The 19,844-nt window shown below is 40.8% G+C and overlaps 1 protein-coding gene across 2 annotated transcripts in view; it reads left to right on the forward strand.

Moving 5' to 3' along the window:
- The window catches only part of DPYD (dihydropyrimidine dehydrogenase), a 365,352-nt gene that overhangs the window by 318,360 nt on the left and 27,148 nt on the right, over positions 1 to 19,844 (forward strand). The gene's annotated exons all lie outside the window — the stretch shown is intronic.

A 19,844-nucleotide genomic window follows, 5' to 3' on the forward strand; every position in this document is an offset into this window, starting at 1 on the left:
TCTCATCACCTTAAATTTAGCAAGCTGATGATTTTGTTCTCTGAAATTCTGGAATTCAAAATTAAACTAAAATACACACTTCGTTCAAGTATCTCTGGGTACTAAAAACCGAGTCTTATGAACAGTCTAAACCTGCTAAATTCTAACTTGATTGCAGTAAAAGCTAAGTAGCTTTTTGTATGGCAAAGAAAAAAACCTTGCTATACCATCAAGATTTCATATAAATTATTAAACTAGCTCTTCTATTAAATAAATAAATAAAATGTGAACTCTCAGCCATCCAAGAATGCTATTGCAATGCATGCAGCAAGTTTTGACTGCCTGCAGATTCTTCAAGACCTCTGACTACCTTCACTGAGGAGAGGGTTTCACCCTTCATTTTTTGAAGTGCTCCTTGTTTGGGGAGGCAAATGTGTCCACTGTGGTGAAGAACTGTCCCCTTATTTTCAGCACTGCATAAAGAAGTGTCGTGGTTTAGCCCCAGCGGGCAACAAGAACCACTCAGCCATTCCCTCATCCCCCCACCCCCAGCAGCAGGGTGGGGGGAGAATTGGAAGAAAAAGGCAAAACTTGTGGGTTGAGATAAAGTCAATTTAACAGAACAGCAAAGGAAAAAGAAAAACAACAACAACAACAATACTGCTAAAGGAATATACAAACACGATTCATGTACAGCCGCTCACTGACAGGAACACGAAGCCCAGCCCGCTCCCAAGCAGCGATTCCTGCCCCCCAGCCAGCTCCCCCTGCTGTATACTGAGCATGACACCACATGGTATGGAATACCCTTTTGGCTAGTTTGGGTCAGCCATCGTCCAGGCGGTGTCCCTCCCAGCTCCGTGTGAAAATTAACCCTATCCCTGCCAGAAGCAGGACAAGAAGGCAGCACATATCTGGCCATATCCAGAAATATGGACCATCTCATCATATGGTAGTGTGGAGATTGCAAGAAAAAATTAACATTGATCATGGAATCACGGAATTTCAGAGTTGGAAGGGACCTCTAGAGATCATCTAGTCCAACTCCCCTGCTAAAGCAGGACTGCCCAGAGCACATTACTCAGGACTGCATCCAGGCGGGTCTTGCAAGTCTCCAGAGAAGGGGACTCCACAACCTCCCTGGGCAGCCTGTTCCAGTGCTCTGTCACCCCCGCCGTAAAGAAGTTTTTCCTCATATAAAGAGGAAGACGAAGAACACTTTTTCCCATATTGCCATCACCAGTTCTGAAGAAGAGTCGGAGGGGGGGGGAAGGGGAATTAATTTTAGGCTGTTTGATCCTTTTTCCCATAAGCTGAGGTATGCACCTGAAATACAGCTCTCAGCCAGGCAAAGCCTCTGAAGTGTAAGCCAATATTGATCAAGAAACCTCTCGGTTTAGGATATTATGGGAACTGTGCATCAGCACACTCAGGGACTGTTGCCACATAGGCTTGTTGGGCTGACCGAAAATAAGGCTCTGCCAAAACGCATCTGAACCAGCATCTGTAGGCAGATGCGGAAGTAAGTCCTTTCCTCCTGCTTCCCCCTCTCAGTCTTTCATCTTCTCCCCTGATGTGATGAAAGGTCTCCACAGGTGTGGCTTCAGGTGGGACCCTGATGGTCCCTCTGTGGAGCATCACCAGTAGCGTTTTGGGGAGCGCCAGCAGAGCACCCCTCTGCGCTAATCGCACATAACCATGTTTGTTGCCATGGGTGAACCTCCCAGCGTTTGCAAGCCAAAAGCAATTATGAGCAATCCCTGGCCCGACCAATTTGTAGAAAAAAGGACCTCTCTAACACTTTTATTTTTCTTTCCTAACTGGTCTATTATGGAAGTTTATGTTGTGATTATCTACAGTGCAGTTTCTCACGGAGTCTGCAGGTTGTTACATTAAATGTATCTTCCCTAACAGTGAAGCCATTTGCAGTAGAAATGGGTAAAACAAAAGGAACTAGGATTATTAAAGTGGATTTAAAGTAGTTTAATCTTTGTGGGTTTTATATGTACTGTATGCTAAATTTGCTTCGAGCACTGAGTTTAAAGTTTCATATTCACAGCCGGTAAACGTGGCTATTAAGAAACAATGTATTCACGTTAACTCCTTGGCTGTGGCGGTTTTAGTGCATTCACTGCTGGCAGCAGACATCAAGCCAGGAAAATCCAACTCCTGATGCAAAAGGATTTGAAAAAAAAAATCCAGGCACTGCCAAAAATACATAATTCTTTTTTTGTGCTCTGCAGTTTGTTTTACTTAGGGAAACGGCCTGGTCATACCCTGCAGCATGCATTCATTACAGTGATCTTTGACTGGCAGATGCAGAGTAATAAGATGCATATTTTACTGCTTATTATAATACCCTGTCCAAAAACAACTTGACAAATTTGTGATTTCGACAGTATCTCATTTTGCTGGCTGCAGTGCTCTGTGATTGCCTGGTCCACGTGGCTTGCAGATTATGCATACCACCAATACTGCTCATTAAAATGGCCACAGTTCACCAGTTTCGGTAGCTTGGAACGAACTTGGAATGAATTATTATACAACAAAGAGGCTGCTGTCATGCAGAACAAAAGACAAGCAAAAGAGAGCTTTGGCTTAATGAGGCTAAGTGAGTGTCTCCCCTGCATCACCAGCTACTTGACGGCCTTTGAGCATGGATTTTTTTTCTCCACAGGCCAAAACCTTTGGTCTATTATTTTGTGTTTATGCACCTTGAGGCTAATATACATTTTAATATGCTGCACATGGAGAAAAAAATCAGCCATTAGATTAGAACATGTGCACTCCCTGTTAAGTTAATGACAGCCGAACATAGAGATAAATTTAGGTTTTCATATTTAATTATAGCACAGCGCAGTACGTTTAGCAAGGATAAATTGCACTATTATTATGCTTCATTTTTTTTGACATCTTTTCATATTAACCATGCGCATTTACCCCCACTTCCTCCCCAGTGTCACACATAATGTCTCTGTGCATCATCCTTCTCTAACACCATTAATTTTTTATTCTGTACAGTTGTATATGTATTGTTGTATTTGTTACTTAGGGTTAGCTTGCTAGTTGGATAAAACCATTCAAAACAGCCCTTCTGGTAGGTGATCTACATAAGCAATACGGACAGAGAAGACACAAAAAGAACTGGCCTGCGTGGCCAGACATGGCTTCTCACATCTGCTCCCAGAGCAGGGGTTCCCAGCCCTTCTCCCCTGGATGCTTTCAGCGCAGTGTGCGTGTCGGCAACTGCAGAGCGGCAGCTCCTTTCTCAAGCAGCTGAGTTAGAAAAGCCAGAGAAATAATGCATGGAAGGTTAAATGAGTTCCACAGAAATCTGTAGTTGGGTGATATTAATGTGGACAATGGTGGTGTTAATATAAGAAGTCTCTATACTGAAGAACTTAGCACTGTTGTATTGTATGGGAACTAAAACAGAGCTAATGTTGCTAGGCGGTGTGTGCTGTTTGTTGGGGCTTTGTATATGAGTTACCTCTGTTTGTCAGAGCCATTGCTCCAAGAATAGCATCAGGAATTAGGCCAGACTTCAGCCTTACAGAAGACAATATGAAATTAAATGTAGAGGCAGGCTGGCATGCAATTCAGCCTTTGCTTGTCCTTATCAAGCTTTAATGGGAATATTTGACAATTTCTGTGCTGCCATGAACTTGATGGCGACGTTGGACTATTTGTTACTACCTAAGAGAGCTTTTAGATTTTCTTTCAGCTCTTGGCTGCGCTATACAGGTAGCTGTGGTTTGTGAAAAATATGTTTGCATGCTTCACAAAATTAAGGAAATACTGCTATTTTCCCAAGTGGATTAGAGCAGGTAATAACTCATAGGAAGAAGATTTTCCTCCTCCCGCTGTGTGTATAAGCAAGTAGGAGATATTATGCTACGGGCTTATTCCTAGATTATTCCTTATTGGATAGTTGTTTCCTGACAGAAGACACTGTGGCTTGATGACCAGAGGGTCATGACAGGAATAATAATCACCATATGAAAGGGTGTCTGGATCTTGGTGATAAAGCATTCCTCATCGCAATCAGTCAGCACTTGCTGGTGCAAGAATTTTCCTCAATGGCAGAGATCAGCTTTTTCATATTCATTGAGAGCAAATCAGTCTCTCTCTCCCTCTCCACCCCCCCTTCCTCCAACCTTCAGTTCTGTACCAGCTTTTACTGCCAAAGAGATTTTTCTTTGTCAGGTGAAACTCATGGAGTTTGGGGATGTTTAGGACACTGTAGTATTTGTGGGACTGGTATTAGTTGCAGAGCCTTATCCTTTGTGTGTGTCCTCACTGAGTAAAGCCGTGGTCAGTAGTGATTGATAGCTAATTGTCTACAGTTCAAGCTCTAGAAAATGTGTCAGCAATTAATTTATGTGTGCAAAACTCTTGTCCCTGATTTTGTAAGTGCAGATTTTGATGCAAATTGCATCTGTGAAAGCAAGGTTGTGCCTTTCAAAATGTAAGCTATAATTACTAGTCTGAGAACCTGATGATATGAAATTCTTCCTCTAGAATCTACACCTAGTGAGAGAAGTCATTTATTAACAATATTGTGTATTTCTAAGTAGTACTTCTAACCATCTTTTTATTCATTAAGCACTGGTAAAATGCTTGATATTATACAAGATGTAGTGTTATGGAGTTGCAGGCTATATCCTACAGACATCCAGATGGCTTAGAAACACCTCTGCAATCAGAAATGTCTCTTCTGTATCTGCAGGTAGCTATTATTAGGAAAACCTGCTTTTACTTATGTGCTCCCATTTTGTTTATGGTACTAGTTAGAGATGTACTTACTCATGCACATGTAAAGACTTGGGCTTCTATCTTCTGAAAGAATCATTGTCCCTTTAAACTTCTTATGTAAGGAAGCTGTTTACTTGGATAGCAAGGTGTTCTATAGGCCACAGTATTCCGTGCAAGGAAAGTGCAAAACAAAGTGATATTTGTGATAGACAGCAGAATAAGTATTCATTTCCAGCCTGTTTTTCAAGGATTCTGTTACTCTTGTGCTAGTTTTGAGAGAAATTTTGACTACAACATCTCTTAATTCTCTTAGGAACAGATTTGGCCCTTAAGCACAGCCCTAAGTGCAGCAACATGCGCAGATGTACCAGAAATTTAGGAGTGATTTATGGGGAGAGGCTCAAGAAGCTGTAACTCTCCAGTGTCCATATGTCCTGCCTAAATAATGCGTGTAAACATAAGAGGTGGAGAACTCAGTGGTCGACAAATATTTGAAGTTTGCAATCAATTGAGAGAGAGGGATTTTATGATGTAGAGTGAGAACTCAACCAAGACTGCTGAGTTTAATTGGAAAAAAAGAGGAAGTATTCAGGAAAAGCAGAAGAAAAATTATCCTGATTGGAAGGAAAGGCTTTTGTGGAAATTATGGAGGTTTCATGCTGGGTTGCTGAGATTAAAGTTAGGGAGAACTTTTAAAACTTGAATGCATGAAATCTAGCAGAAGTACTGGTGGGATAAATTTCCAGTTGCCAGGAGTATGTGCTGGACATGTAGACTTGTCCTGTCTGATTTGCACAAGCTAGCCTATGGGCCTTGCCAGCATTTCAGCTGCACACTAGCGGGTATCTGTGGAAGCCACTGCACCCTAACAAACTGTTCAGATAATAACTCAATATGAGCCACTGGTGCGAACAGTATCTAATAAGATGCAATTGAAATGTCTTTTTGCTTAAAGATTAAGATCATACTTAAGGAACGTGATTATGTCCTTTCCCACCTATTTTATTTTTATTGCTATAAAAAAACCTAGAAGGTTTTTTTTGTAATCTTGTGTGGTTTTTATCCAACCACATGGATGCCTCAGCAGTCAGAGCAGTACTTCCTGAGTTTTTATGGACAAATGGATTAAAAATGTCTTTCTGTTTCATTGCCCATTAGTCATACATTGGCACAGGGCAAGTGCCCCCAATAACTGAGCAGAGCTGTTGGGCACACCATTTCTACATGTAGGAGTTGAGAAAAGATATTTCTGCTCTTTGCTGACCTATTCATGCTGTACAGAATTCATTAAGGCCCAGGAACTGCGTTTGGGTTGTTCCAGGGAACAATTACAGCCAGCCTGTAATCTGCTGCTCCGCAGCACATTGGGGCTCTGTAATAGTTTTAAGGGGCCTGGCAAGAATTTTATTGATTTCTTGGGATCTCATTCAGGCTGATTGCACTTGGGTACTCTGATGGTTGATGTTTAAGAACACCAACCCTAGCTGTTATTAAGAAGGTGGGTCTAATTCTCACATAGGTAAGACCTTGTTTGCCCTTCATTCAATTCAGCAGCAAGTTTTAATGAAAGAGCTCCCTTTTATTTTTTATGCCACAGCTCTGTTTTTGATTGCCACATTTGGAGCTATCCAGTGTAAGTAAGTCTCTGTATAACCCATATATTGGTCAGGATATGTCATATCATATATCTGTTCTTTCATTAATCATTTTGTCTCTTTCCTGTTTGACTGCTTGGAATAATTAATGCATTTTTTTCTATTACTATGTTGTATTTCTTCCAAGTTGCTGATTTATTTATACATAAAAGCTATAAAATACCTTGTTGTTTTATACAGTATGTCTGAATTCATGAGAAACCCAGAAGCGTATCACTAAAATAGTACATATTTTTTAGGTAGTTCAAGACAAGACCTTGCAGTTGAGTTTAAGGTAGTTGAATTCTAGAATCTATCGACTATAATTTTATTTATTTATACTACCCATCATTACAGGATAGAACATTATTTCCTAGACACTAATCATTACTTAGTATTTTCTGAATAGTTGTGCTCCCATTTAAAATATTCAATATATGCCAAAAGGCATCTTTCCCAATTCCAGACCAAAAGTCTAATCCAGACTCTCCAGCAGTTTTTCACTGCCTTTACTGAGCCTTCTTTCAAATGCTGAGCACTCCTGACGTTTTGAAATGTCCATTTCAAAAACTTCCCTTTGTAAATTGAAAACCAGAAGGCTCGCTGTAAACCCACAAAGCTCTAAAAGCACAAATATATCTATGTTTTCTCTTTTACGAAAAACGTATCACTAAGCTGTAAACAACTCACATGCCATTTACATTAGCATAAATGATATTCTGAAACCTCTAAACTTACCCGTTAAAGTGGGAGCAACAAGAAATCCTTTGGTGACTGCAGCATGAGTGTGCCTTTCGTAATCAACATATACAAAAGAGCGCCCAGAAGGAGTGAACATGGTCTCTCAGAGCTGCTGTTCTGGGTCGCACAGAGCAGGGCTAATAAATGCCTCCCTCTCCAGAGCTCCCCGCTCTCCCTTCACAACAAAGTCATCATCATTCATTTGATAGACTGCAGCCATTTTGTTAGCGATTTTGTCATAGTTTGGGTTTTGACCTTCACTGTGTGGTCTCTGGGTGGGCTTCTGTGCCTACTGCTGGATTTTGGACTTAATTACCAGGATAAAGCAGATGGAGGGGAAACTTAGTGTTTACATTTTTCCATAGGACTTAATTTATTTCTCTGTTGTTTATCACTGAAGTATTTTTGTCTACAGAGTGTGAGTTGTTTGCAAAGGTATTTATAACAACATTTGAGTGATGAACGTGCAGTCTGAAAAGCTTGAAAGTCTCCCTCTCTGCTTCCATTTTAAAAAAGCATTTCCTTCCCTTCCGGTCTGTGTCTCTAGTTGTCTAGTTCCTAACTGGCAGTTTGGGAGGGGATGCCTGTGTGGAGTCATGACCACTGTTTTGACTGTATGAGTACTAGTTCTTAATTCATCACACACTGGGAATATAATTTTAGTGCAGAATCGAGCATTTATTTTGCAGTGGAGTCTTAACACACTTGTCTGCAAGCATCCAACTTAATTGTCCAAATACCATCCCCAGCTTATCCATGGAGAGAGGTCTCAATTTATGGTATCTGACTGGCTGAATTACCCTTAGGGGTCTCCAGCACAAAGAGCAAAGTCCCTGACCGTAAGCACTGAAATCAGATATCAGGACGTTACTCACTCAGAGTGGGATTTATTTGCCTCCAGATGTGGTTTAAGACCTTACGGGTATCTGAGGCACCTGTGCAGGTCTGCATCTTGGAGCATGGCACTAGAGACCTGTGTTGGGGTGGATGAACCCTTTCCTTCCTGCCCAGAAGCTTAGTGTGGTTCAGACACTGAAAGCTTAACAAGCAGAAACACACAGTCAAAAAAGAATGCAGAAAGCTGTTTCCAAAAGAACACCTTCTCTCAACCAGGGAGACCATTCTTTCGCCAGAGGGAGCAAAGTGTCTAAGTGAAATCCTGAGTGGGCTTACTGCTCCTAGGGGTGAGGAGGTCAGACTGAAGAGGTTGAGGCATTCATCCAAAATGTCATCCAATGCTTTTGAGCTTTTTGAAAGAAAAAAAAGTATGTGCAGCCATGGGTATGTGCATGCATGTGCAAGAAGTGTTTTTTATGTTTGTGTTTCTCAGCTGTTCTGCAGATATGTCCTGAAATTCCAGCAAGGTTCCCTCTTGCTGGAGTCAGGGTTGCAGGAAAGACGAGAGGACTCCAAAAGCTTGTAGCTCACAGATGATGTGACTACCTTGTGCAGTCATTCTCCCCCAAAATAATGTCAGCCACAGAGGTTGTCCCTGAAAGTTCGTTTTAAAAACCCAGAACTGAGAACTGTGACCAGCCACATTTCAGCCCATCTAGCTCAAAGACAAGTGAGCCTCTGCTGTTATATCCTATCCCAACTGACTGATGTGCCTTTAGAGAGTGGAATTGGATCACGATATGACAAATTGTTTTTGAATAGTACCTAGCTACATTGAATATTTACATCCACATCTCTAGTGGAATAAATGTTAGTTGAGTTAAAATTCATTTTAAGTTCATTCAAGGCTAGCTTTGTTCATTTAGCCAGGATATACTTGCTGCTGTGAAAGGGACTGTGTCGCAACTTAACTGGCTTTCAGTTTCAAGCATTGAGAGATTGTACAGTGTTATCAGCCCAACACAAGATAATTCTATAATGCAATTGCAATGAAAACTTGGACACTCAAGAATTAGATAGGTAGTGGTGGATACATCAAAATCTCAGTCAACTTTCCCCGCCTCAGTCCCATAAGGGTACTTTAATTGTCTTCCTGTCTTGGAGCTCATAAACATGCTTCTCTTCACAACACACACCATATGCTGTTGGAAAAGGGCTGTAAAGTTTTATAGATGTATTTGAGGGTATTATAAAAGTATAATAAAGTAAAAATAATGCAAAGAAATAGAAATTATTGAACAACTGAATTAAAATATTAGGCTGGGATGGTTTTATTGCATTTGAGTTCTAGTTGTCTTTTATAGACACGAAGGGATAGAATTCTTTTTTGGAGTTAAGAAAATTAAGAATTCTCATTTTAGCAGTACTCATAAACAATTGCTTAAACACTTAAATAATTTCAGTACGTTGCTGAACACTACGTAGTTTTAGCCTAATCAGTACAAAACTGATTTCTGATGTTTATCTTTTGAAAATGTTTTACTTGGTTTTAGGGAAATATTTCTAGTTCAGAGATGAAAGTTTTTGCTCATACAAATTGAAATGTTAAGTAATAAAGTAGCATTACAATGAAAGTAATAGTACAATAATGGTGGTGACCAAATTACAGATACTTTGTTTAATCTGAAATTAGTTTCAACCCAAAATGTGTTCCCTTTCTCTGGAAATCTGGCAGAGAAAACAACGCGATTGTTCACAATAGTGCTGCCCTCTTTCCTGTTTAGAAGTGAATAATGTACCAACCGGTCATCTCGAAGGTGCAGATGGTCAGTAGGAAAGCCATGAGTAGCGTAACTTACCCAGAAACCTCTCCCAGACAAAAGTTTTTGCAACTCAAAGTTTTCATTCCAGTTTGGGGGGGTTGGGTGGGTGTTCCCCTCCAAAATCAGCTGGAGTGCTAGACATTTGAACTTTTCCCATAGAAAGAGACTCACAGAAATAGTTGCAAAGAAGTTCAAAATATTTCAGGGCTTTCTCTCCTACAGTGGCTCCGCAGTGGCTGTTCCTGGCTCGCCCTCTGTGGCCCTCTGGCCACCCTCTGCCCAACTTGCCCTTTGAGTCCAGGCCTGGGGGATGCTCTGTACGAGCCGGCCCGAACCATGACCCCTGCTGTGGTGAAGCCTGGTAACCCTCACAGCCTGGTCCTGACCACTGCCTGTAACGTGCTGTAAAAGAGGCGGGCTGGCGATGAAAATTTTATGTTGTGGTGTTTGTCTGGGCTTAAGTTCTGGGGGAATTTTTGAAAAGTGTGGCTTAGTGATCTGCGCTGGAACCAAGCTGCTAGTTGTGAAGTAAGCTCAGCCAAAAAGTTCAATTTTGTTTGCGCCCCTGATGGCTTTTATATACATAAGAACAGTAAGACTTTAAAAAAGGCTTTTACTTTAAAAAAAGTAAATTTTACTGTGATCTATTATAGCTGATGGTATCTTAAATTATTCTTCACCCCTTATCACAGCAATCAGAAACTTCAGATAAAGGTTGAAACCTGCTTTGCTTTGTCTCACTACAGGAATACGTTCTTTTCCCAACTTACAAAAAATAAGAAGTCTTTTAAGACATACAAAGAATACAGCATGAAACACAGAGTATCTGTATCTGGTTTTCATGGGGAATACTTGAAAGGAATTAGACTATTTTCCAGGGGAAACATAGCACACTGCTTGCGTATAAATTAACAATGAAAGTGGTAAATTAAAATTGCAACATCAATTTCATTTTTAGCTCTGCTTTGCATTTATATAGAAGGATTTATTATTGCTGTAATTTACCTTCTACTAAGAGGTAAAAGAAAGGAAAGTGTGAAGTAGCAGCAGTTGTAATTATCTTCTGGAAAACTTCAGCTTGCGGAAAATGCTGCAGCATGTCTGCTCAAAACCCAAAGTTGCTGCAAGCACACCAGGCCATCCGCCCTCCATTTTCTAGACTGGATTCCCAGCATTTTCTGACACAGCAGTTCAGCTGTAACGTTCAGTACACATCGAAGGAAAGATCCATCTTCCATCTCAGATGAAGCACTGACCTCCTGTATGACCTCCACTTTTTATTTTTCTTTTTTTTTTTCTCTGGCTCCTTGCATGTGCTGGCAATGAGGAGTGTTGGTGGCATAGAATCCTAGATGGGCCATCAGAATAGCACCGTCAGTACCAAAGATCCTTTGTATCTTATGTGCTAGCTTAAACCCCAGGAGAAGACTATACTTCATGATTCCATTCACTGCTTGTGCTCGTTGGATTTTCAGCAATGCCCTTTTTATAATACTGCTGTGTAAGGTGACTGAGTTGGCATCGGGGCATGTCCACAACTGTGGAACAAGCTCCCACAGGACCTAAGACTCAGGTAGTGCCTTTGCCTTTCACCCTGAGAGTAAAAGGCACTTTTCCAACTTTACCTTCTCCGTGCAGAAGTGTATATCTATGTTGTTGCTTGCTTTTGTTTTTACAGGAAGGAAATTGCTAAAATCTTACCAACACAAAGCAGCCTGTCCCATACACAAAGAATGAGGATAAGAGAGCAGGTGAGCCGTGCAAGATAGGTACAGTTCATTAGTTAACAGACACTGCTGGGATATTTTAATGATGAAGGTGGCATAAAACCTTCGCAAGGGAAGACAACAATATGAAACAAGTGTCCATTTTATCTCTTCTCTTTTGTCTTCTGGAACAGAAACAGAGACACTGAGAGGCATGCTTAAGAAACCTAATTAAATAGTGAAAGGAAATGAAAATTAGTTCCCAGTTCTGTTGCCCAGACTGATTCTGTGCATATTCTATTTGTATCATTTTCAGAAAAAAGTAAGACATTGTAACCAGAATTCTCAAGTTATTTCTCATTCTTGAAGAGAGGAACTAGGTGTCTCGGCTAGTCCTCAGATATGATCCGTACTCCCAGTGTTGTCATTAGGACCTGCCAAATATTTGGCATATCTCGGATCAGTTTCATTGTAATAAAAAGGAGTCAGTGGACCCCCAGGTCTACTCATTTCTGTTGGGGAAATGTTTAAAGACTCTGAAGCAAAGTTTTCCTGAGGAAAAAACAATTGATAGCAGATTATATTAAATAAACTGAGTTCCTGTGGAAGTAATCATCAACGCTAACTTTTTAAAGCTGATTTTTCACTTAGAAAGGCGAGTTAAATCAAAATATTATGATTTTACGACCTGTCTGTACCAGTGTCAGTATCAGCGTCGCTGATACCTGTTAAAGTGTCAAAAAGAAAACTTTATAGCATTCTGAGGTTGCTTTACTTCCAAAGTAAGACTACATCAGCATTTTGCAGAGTGTGAAAGGAATCCTATGTGGTATAAAGTAGCTGTAGAAGGGAGAAATCATTTATTTTAAGGACACATCTGGTGCAGGAGCTTGCTTTAAGACTAGGTTGAAGATACAGCTCATACTTTGGCTAACGCTGGAACATTGTTTATTTTCTTGGCTTTTTAGAGCTGTATTTGTACTTCTCCTATTTTTACAAAAAAGACAAGAGATATCCGTAAATGTTAAAAAATGCAGTGATATCTGTGATGAATGACTCCACACTAGGACATACTTTTTATGGTTATGCATTAAGCTTTGTAACTCTAGTTCCAGAAAGTCACTGGTGACAGAGAATAGCATTTACTGAAACTAGTTGGATGTTACACTGTTTTGCCTCATTCTGCCTGGGCGTTGACATCAGAAGTAACTGGATTCCTATAGGCACCTCACTTCAGAAAGGACAGATATGTCTGTGTCTGTACTTTCAAATTGAATGTGCCCAGGAATATTCCTAGGTGCTTAGGCCAGCTGGCACTGAGCAGCCTGTGCTGATGCTCAGAAGCTGTTAGTCTCCAAAGCAGGTTGGCTGCAGGCAGGCTGCCTGCTGGGAACGGCTCCTGGAGCATGCTGACTTCCAAAGCCTCTCCAGGAATTGCCTGGGACACTGATAGTCAGCACAGGCCAAAAGTAGGCAAAAAAATCTTGTAACGCTTTGTTAGGATAGATGACAACATCCTTGTGCCCAGGAACATTCACAGATACTGATTTACTCCGATAGATATAGACTGAGTGTCTTGCAAAAGACTCAAAAAAAAAAAAAGAAAAAGAAACAAAAAGAGAAAGCATGATTATGGTAGTATGTGAGTAGGCATAAAAGATGGACAGATGGACATAAAAATGAGCTATATTGGATGTTAGCGAAAAATTGCACTGGAAAAAGAGATCTCATAGCTTGAGGCTCCAAAATCAGGAAAACTGGTGGGAATTTTTAGAAACACCCCAGAAATATCTTCTATCTAAAATAAATAGAATGTAATGTAATTTAATATAAATGTATGACTAATATGCATATTTATGTATGCTATGACTAATATATGTGCATATGTGTATTATCCAAGTATCAACAGTCTAGAAAAATAATAGCTCACTGTCTTTCCAAATGTTACAAAACAGCTAACCCGTGAGTGCTTTGCATCCCAATGGATGAATTCAGTTTGTACGTGGGACAAAGTTGCCCTCAGAAACTATGTTTACATTAAATAGTCCTGCAGACAAATAGGCCAAATAGGTATGGAGCTGCAGAATGAAATGGTTGATGCTGCAGACTGGTGTCCACACAATATGCATTTCAGGGGTTTTTACTGTGGTCTAGCGCTAGTCTGGTCTCATGGGCTAAATGCCCATTAGCAGCTGGAGCTCGTTTTAGGTGCTCTCCTGGAGCACACATTCAGGTTTCATTTTACCCGAAATAAAATCCAGTTTGTGCTCTCGGAGACTGCTGTGCTGTGAGAACCAAAGTGCAGTATGTGGGGATAATCAGCAGAGTCGCTTCAAAGGCGTACTCTTGATCTAAACTAAAACACTAATGTAGAGGCACCTGGAGAGCTCATGTAGCAGCATTACAGCAATGCAGAGCTAATGTGCACAATTAGCGAGCAAACCCAGACCAGCCGTCAGTGGGGCAGACACAGAAGCCGTTAACCACTCAGAAAAGAAAATGTTTGCATAGACAAGGAAAAATTTTGTGCAAACATAAATGCATTAGCACAAAGCAGAGGAGAAAAATCTACTGGTAATTGTCTCGCATATGGGATTCTTTGCATTGGCAAGAAAATTGTTTTGCCAAAGCTTGCTTACAATAGCAAAAAGAAAAAACGCACCGCATCAGGAAAACAAACTGACTCAGAAAATGTAATTTTGCACATATCTGGCTTTGATGCACTACACAAGAGCGAAAATAAACTTCTGGTGCCATTTGCACAAGCATGAACTTTAAACTAAGAGCAGCAGCGGAAAAGCAGAGATGAGGTTGAATGCCAGCTGGATAGTTGAACATCAGTAAATGCTAGATAACAGAGACTTCGTTGGCATTTTGTGAGAATCTAAGACTGCTGACAAAAATGTACAGCATAATATTACACAATAGAACAATCAAAATACCAGCAGGATAATGTAAATTACCAAGAAAAATTGAACAAATTAAAATACCAGGAAATACAGATAACATACAAATACTCTGCTTTTAACTACATCAAGTAAATGAATGAAGCATGTGACTAAACTGGGGCAAACAACTCATAAAAGTTACATACAAAAAGTCAGAAAACTTAGGTCAGATAGGTAGTAAGCTGTAAGACCCCTGCAGCAAAGTATCTACGTGGTGGTTTAAATGTCTGGGATGTCTTCTAGGCAGATGAGAGCTGGAAATGGATACAGCGATGCAGCCAGGAGAGCACTCGCTTAATAGAATGTCCTCTGCACTCAGAGAAAAAATAATAAGGCAAGTGAAAGTAAGGAGGGCGTAAGTCTCATCGCTGAGGTTTTCCAGAGCCACGGGCCAGGTGGGCAGCAAGCCAGCTGCAGAGAAGATGGGAAGCTGTACATAGGCATAGTCTTTTAGCAATTTAACAAGGCATTATACAGACCTGCAGGTGATAATATGCGTCCCATCTTAAAAAAATAAAAGTAGTTTCAGTTTCTGACGCAATAGTCATATATTTGCAAATGTATTAGATATAATTATTAAACAAAGTAACTACCTCAGTACCTTTTGAGCATCCATTAGGGTGGAGGCAGGTGGAAGAAAATGCAATTTGAGATCAAATCTGTGGTAGAAGAATGCCAACAGTATCGGCAAGAAGAACTAACAGGGCTGCCTGGGATTGCTGCCATAGCTGTATAGATGCAGAAACAGAACAGCAAAAGCTGTAGCTGATGATGATTACATTCTCATCTATCTGCTTGAAATGACCAAGGCAATAAATCTAAAATGAAATAAAATGAGATGAAATTGCATTTGACTCCTGGAGCACTGGGATAATTGCTGACCTCCCAAAGGCTATTACCCAGCTCCTAAAAAGTAAAAACCATGCAGGATAGACCCACACCTGAAAATGGGTAACTCAGTTTGAAGATTAGTGGAATTCATAAACCCTCTCACAATACTTTTCCATGCTTTTCAGAACTGTACAGTCTCCTGAGGTGATTACTAAACAAAACCACACTATGAATACAACTGCTGTAATTCGCTGGAGTCTTCTCATATGAAAAAGGAGCTGTACAAAATATCCCTCGGTGCAGCACTGCAGTACGTAAATGCCAAGGCCGTTATATCGCACAAGGCAGGACAGGGGAGGCACTACTGTTTGTGTGAGGGATACGCAGAACATAGGTCCTGCAAAAAGGCTTCTACATCCACCAGCAGAGCGTAGGAGCAGCCCAGCTGGAACATACTGGAGTAATGTGTACAAGAGAATACTTCAATCCTTATGTTTTAAGGGCAAGAAACTATAGGAATAGAAAGTGACTATCAATTATTAGAAAGCATTTTATAAAGCCAGAACTAGCACACCCTCAATAACCACAAGGGAATGCTGCTAAACCTGCAGGGATGTGCATTGCTCGGCGTCTGGAAAGGGATTGAGATGTACATCCCTGACTTCTTATCCAGGCTGCTGTACACAAAACCAGGACGACTGAACAAGAATGTCAGATTCTCAAAATAATAGAAATAGAGAAAATGAGGGCATTCGACATAAGTATTATTTAAGGGGCATTTGTCAGTTTGAAACAGGGGCTACAAAAGAACCTCAAAGGAGTGTTTGAACAAGGCAAAAATTTAGTGTCAGCTCATGCCCATTGATCTTTCACATTGGCTGTATGAGCAGGGAGAAGTCCCATCATCTCCTGGAGTACTGCAACCCCACAGGTAAGTGGAACTGTACAATACGCGTTCAAGTTACAGCACCCAGATCACTGAGCAGGAATGCCACTGGGTGCCTGTCGAAGCTATTCAGGGACAGAATCCTCCGTTCAAAAGGCTGACTGTGTGCTGGGGAGCACCAAGCTGTGCAGGTAGTTGCATTTCCTCTGGAGAAACATAAGCCTAACAGAAAGGAGAGACATAAAAACTCATTTCATTCTTAATAGACTTTGAGGAAAAGGACTTGATTTCAAACAACAAATCTCAGAACCTAACCTTTGCTATATTAGTCAGACTTCTGTGGCTTAACATCCATTTTGCAGCAATCACTGCAGATGGCATGATTCGGACTGGGCACTCTGGCAGCCCCACTACCAAACTGCGGTTGGAGACCGTGGAGCCAGGGCTATTTCTTGTTCTCGCGTGCAAATAACCTGGGAATAAAAAATCTAGTCCACTTCTCATCACTGCTGTCACTACCATCGCAAATTGAATGGCAAAACTGAGTCAAGAACTGAAATTGCAATTTTTTTTTTAAAACACAAAGAGGATGACATCCTCCAGTGGAAGAATGGCTCTCGCAGAAGGCGCTCACAGCAGCCCAGTGCCATACTGATGTCAGGACACGTCTGTACCTCCGCCTCTGCTGCCTCAGAAAGCATTACGGCTGGCAATGGGGAAAGGAATAATAAAAAGAAAACAAATCAAAGGGCAATACTATGATCAGCAGGCTAACAACCACCAAGAAATATGACCCAGGACTCTGCTAAGATCAAACCTTTTCCTCAAGATAAATCATGAACTCGAGTGCAAGCCACCCACATGGAAGAGACCCTGTAATTTGTCTAAAGCAGGAGTGAGTATATTTTCTAGTCTCCCCCCAAATGTCTGTGTCATATGAACAGGAGACAAAGATATGGATAAGGAGGGACTTTTTTCACCAGGGCTTGGTCAGTGTGACAGAACACAAACTGATGAACAAGCCAGTGACAAACTTTGCAGCTGACTTGTTAAATTCCACACCACTGCAGCAGTTGTGTGATAGGCAGTCTTTGCAGAAAATTTTGGGCAGTATTGAAGGTCAGAGTAATCCTCCTAACCTAAGTTAGGAAGCAAGAAGCAAGAAAGTTGAGTTGGATTTTTTTTTTCCCCAGTAATAATTGCTAAGTTTTGTATGTGCTGTTTCCCAGGTTAAGGATGGAGAGCAGTTATATTCATGTTTAATAATGCCATCTCAGCTAGATATAACTGAGGGATGTCACCACAATGAGCTTGCTTATTCCTGCATAAACACATTTATGCGTAGGAAATTCAGAGAACTCTGTTTCAAAAAGGTGATTGAAAATAATCCATCTGGAAGAAGGATTAAAGGCTGGCGTGAGGTGCACTCCCTGACTTCTGAGGTCTGAGCACAGAGAAATGTTTCTCTAAGCCTGCAGATAGCCTGAAACAGTGGCTGAGGGGCACGAGCCGCTCCGTCAGTCAAGTTACTGTCAGAGCAGGCAGCAGCCTGGGGTGGCACAGGGGGAGTGGGGAATTTGAATCACCCCTTCTCCTTCTCCCTGCCTTGTCATTGAGCACTCCAGCTCCACACCAAGCATTTCCAGCAGCCATGGGGCACGGGAGGACAACCTTGGTCTATCTCTAGCAACATCAAGCGCTTCTTAAATACTTCACAGCTGTGAGCTGGCTTTGTGCCACAGGTATCCGTGAAGCCCATGTAGCTAAGCTACATTTTGCTACCCTGCCTCGTCTCCCTGCCCACCCTGTTCCAGGTGCGCACCTGATGGGAAGCAGTTTGTCCTGCTGTGGTGTCACGGCTCGTCAAAGCGGCCTGCACACAGGAAGAGTGTGTATTTGGGAACAGACTTACTACTTGTGCAGGACCACTCACCGTACCTTCTCTGGTCCCAGCCTTCCCGGGGAGAAGCAGCAAATCTCTCCTGTGCGGTGACTGCTCCTGCCTTTGTAAGACGCTCAGACTGGAGCTCTCCTAGGAGCTTCATTCATCAAAATACACAGCACCTCTGTAAAATATGGAGGAAAAAAAGACAGACAGACCACATGGATTATCTATAATAATATAAATTATGTCATCTGTGACCTTTATAGCAGCAGCGCTGTTGTAGACAGCATTAATGTGGAGAAGCTGCACTGAGTAAAAAATTTTGTTTCCCTTTCCGTCTTATGGTCGAAATGGCTCTAGATGATTTTTTTTTTACCTGTAGATTGAATCACTGTAAATATCTGGCATAACTTTAACAAGATTAATTATGTCAAGAAAAAAAATTTATTTTTATGATTTAAATAAGGACGAGATTTTAAAATATGGCAGGTTTTTGAGTAGCGAAGCTCTGTGGGGCTTGTGTGACCACTCATCTGTGAAGAGTTGTGTTATCTGGAACTATCTGGGTGCAGAAGAGCTGAAGACATGACAGTTTTGTCAAACAATGCAAAAGAGGTGAACACTGTAGGCTCTGTTTTATCTTTCATTGGGCACCTGTAACTCTTGTGATAAAGTGAGGTGGAACCATGCGTGCACGTCCAAGAAGAGTGGGTTGGTTGTGGTCAGCTAGTGAGACATGGTCCCGGTTTCCCCAGTTGCTGCACATAGGCTTAATTTCGGTCAGCGTAACTACTTGCATGTTTAAAGGTCAGCCACACGTAAAAGCTTGTAGGATCAGGACAGGAGTTTCTTTGCAAGGATAAATTATATAGTTTGTTGTGCCACACCAATCCTTTTGACCTGCAAAATAGCCCAATGAGTACACAGTGCGAAGTGATATGAAAAGGAAAGGTTTACCTATCTCCATTGTTTATCTGTAAGAAGCACATAACCAGTGAAAAAGTGGATGGCCTGTTGAAGCAATGTGTGATTGTGGTTGTATTTTATAGCAGAGGGCAAGCTGAATGCATATACTTGCAAACCTAACTGTGTGTAGAAATCAGTGAAGTCTTGTAGTAACAAGATGATCAGAACTCAATTTTAAAGCTATTATAGTAATTTAAAACAAGGTAGTTTTTAAAAATACAGTGATGTGTGCCTGTGATCTGTATTTCTAATGATTTGCACGTTGGATTTTTAAAAATCACATTCTTCCTCTGATTGACTTGAGTGAAAATCTAATGAAATTAGCATTTTAGAATATATGACCATTGTAATGTCAGTTCAGAATATAATAATTCTTTAGATATTATACCTTATCTGTTACAAAGAGATAAATATGCAAGAGAGGCACTGTGGGGGACTTGGAAGGTTGATTCTAATGAGCACTTTTCTGTTTGTCTACATGAGGTTTTTATATAGCGTCTGTTACTTTGGAACCTACGTCTTGATATCTCCTCACTGCTTGATGGTGATATAGGAGGCATTTGTATCGGTTTAGTGAAGATATCACTTTTGTAATGCATTATCGATATTTTATTCATAAGATAAGTTTGATATTCATTTGGAATAGTTTAGCAATTCCTTCTCTTTAGATCTGTTTCAAAGTTTTAATAACTTCAAATGATCAAAATTCTTCATCATCACTTTCTTTCAATGGGCCATTATAATTTTATCATCTGGCTATATTCTCATAATTTTTTAAATGTCATATGTTATGTGTTGATTTGTCACATTTTCAAAACCGTTGGAAGGCCTTAATCAAATCAGAATCCCCAAA

The sequence above is a fragment of the Larus michahellis genome, chromosome 8, assembly GCF_964199755.1.
Source record: "Larus michahellis chromosome 8, bLarMic1.1, whole genome shotgun sequence".
NCBI classification, from domain to species: Eukaryota; Metazoa; Chordata; class Aves; order Charadriiformes; family Laridae; genus Larus; species Larus michahellis.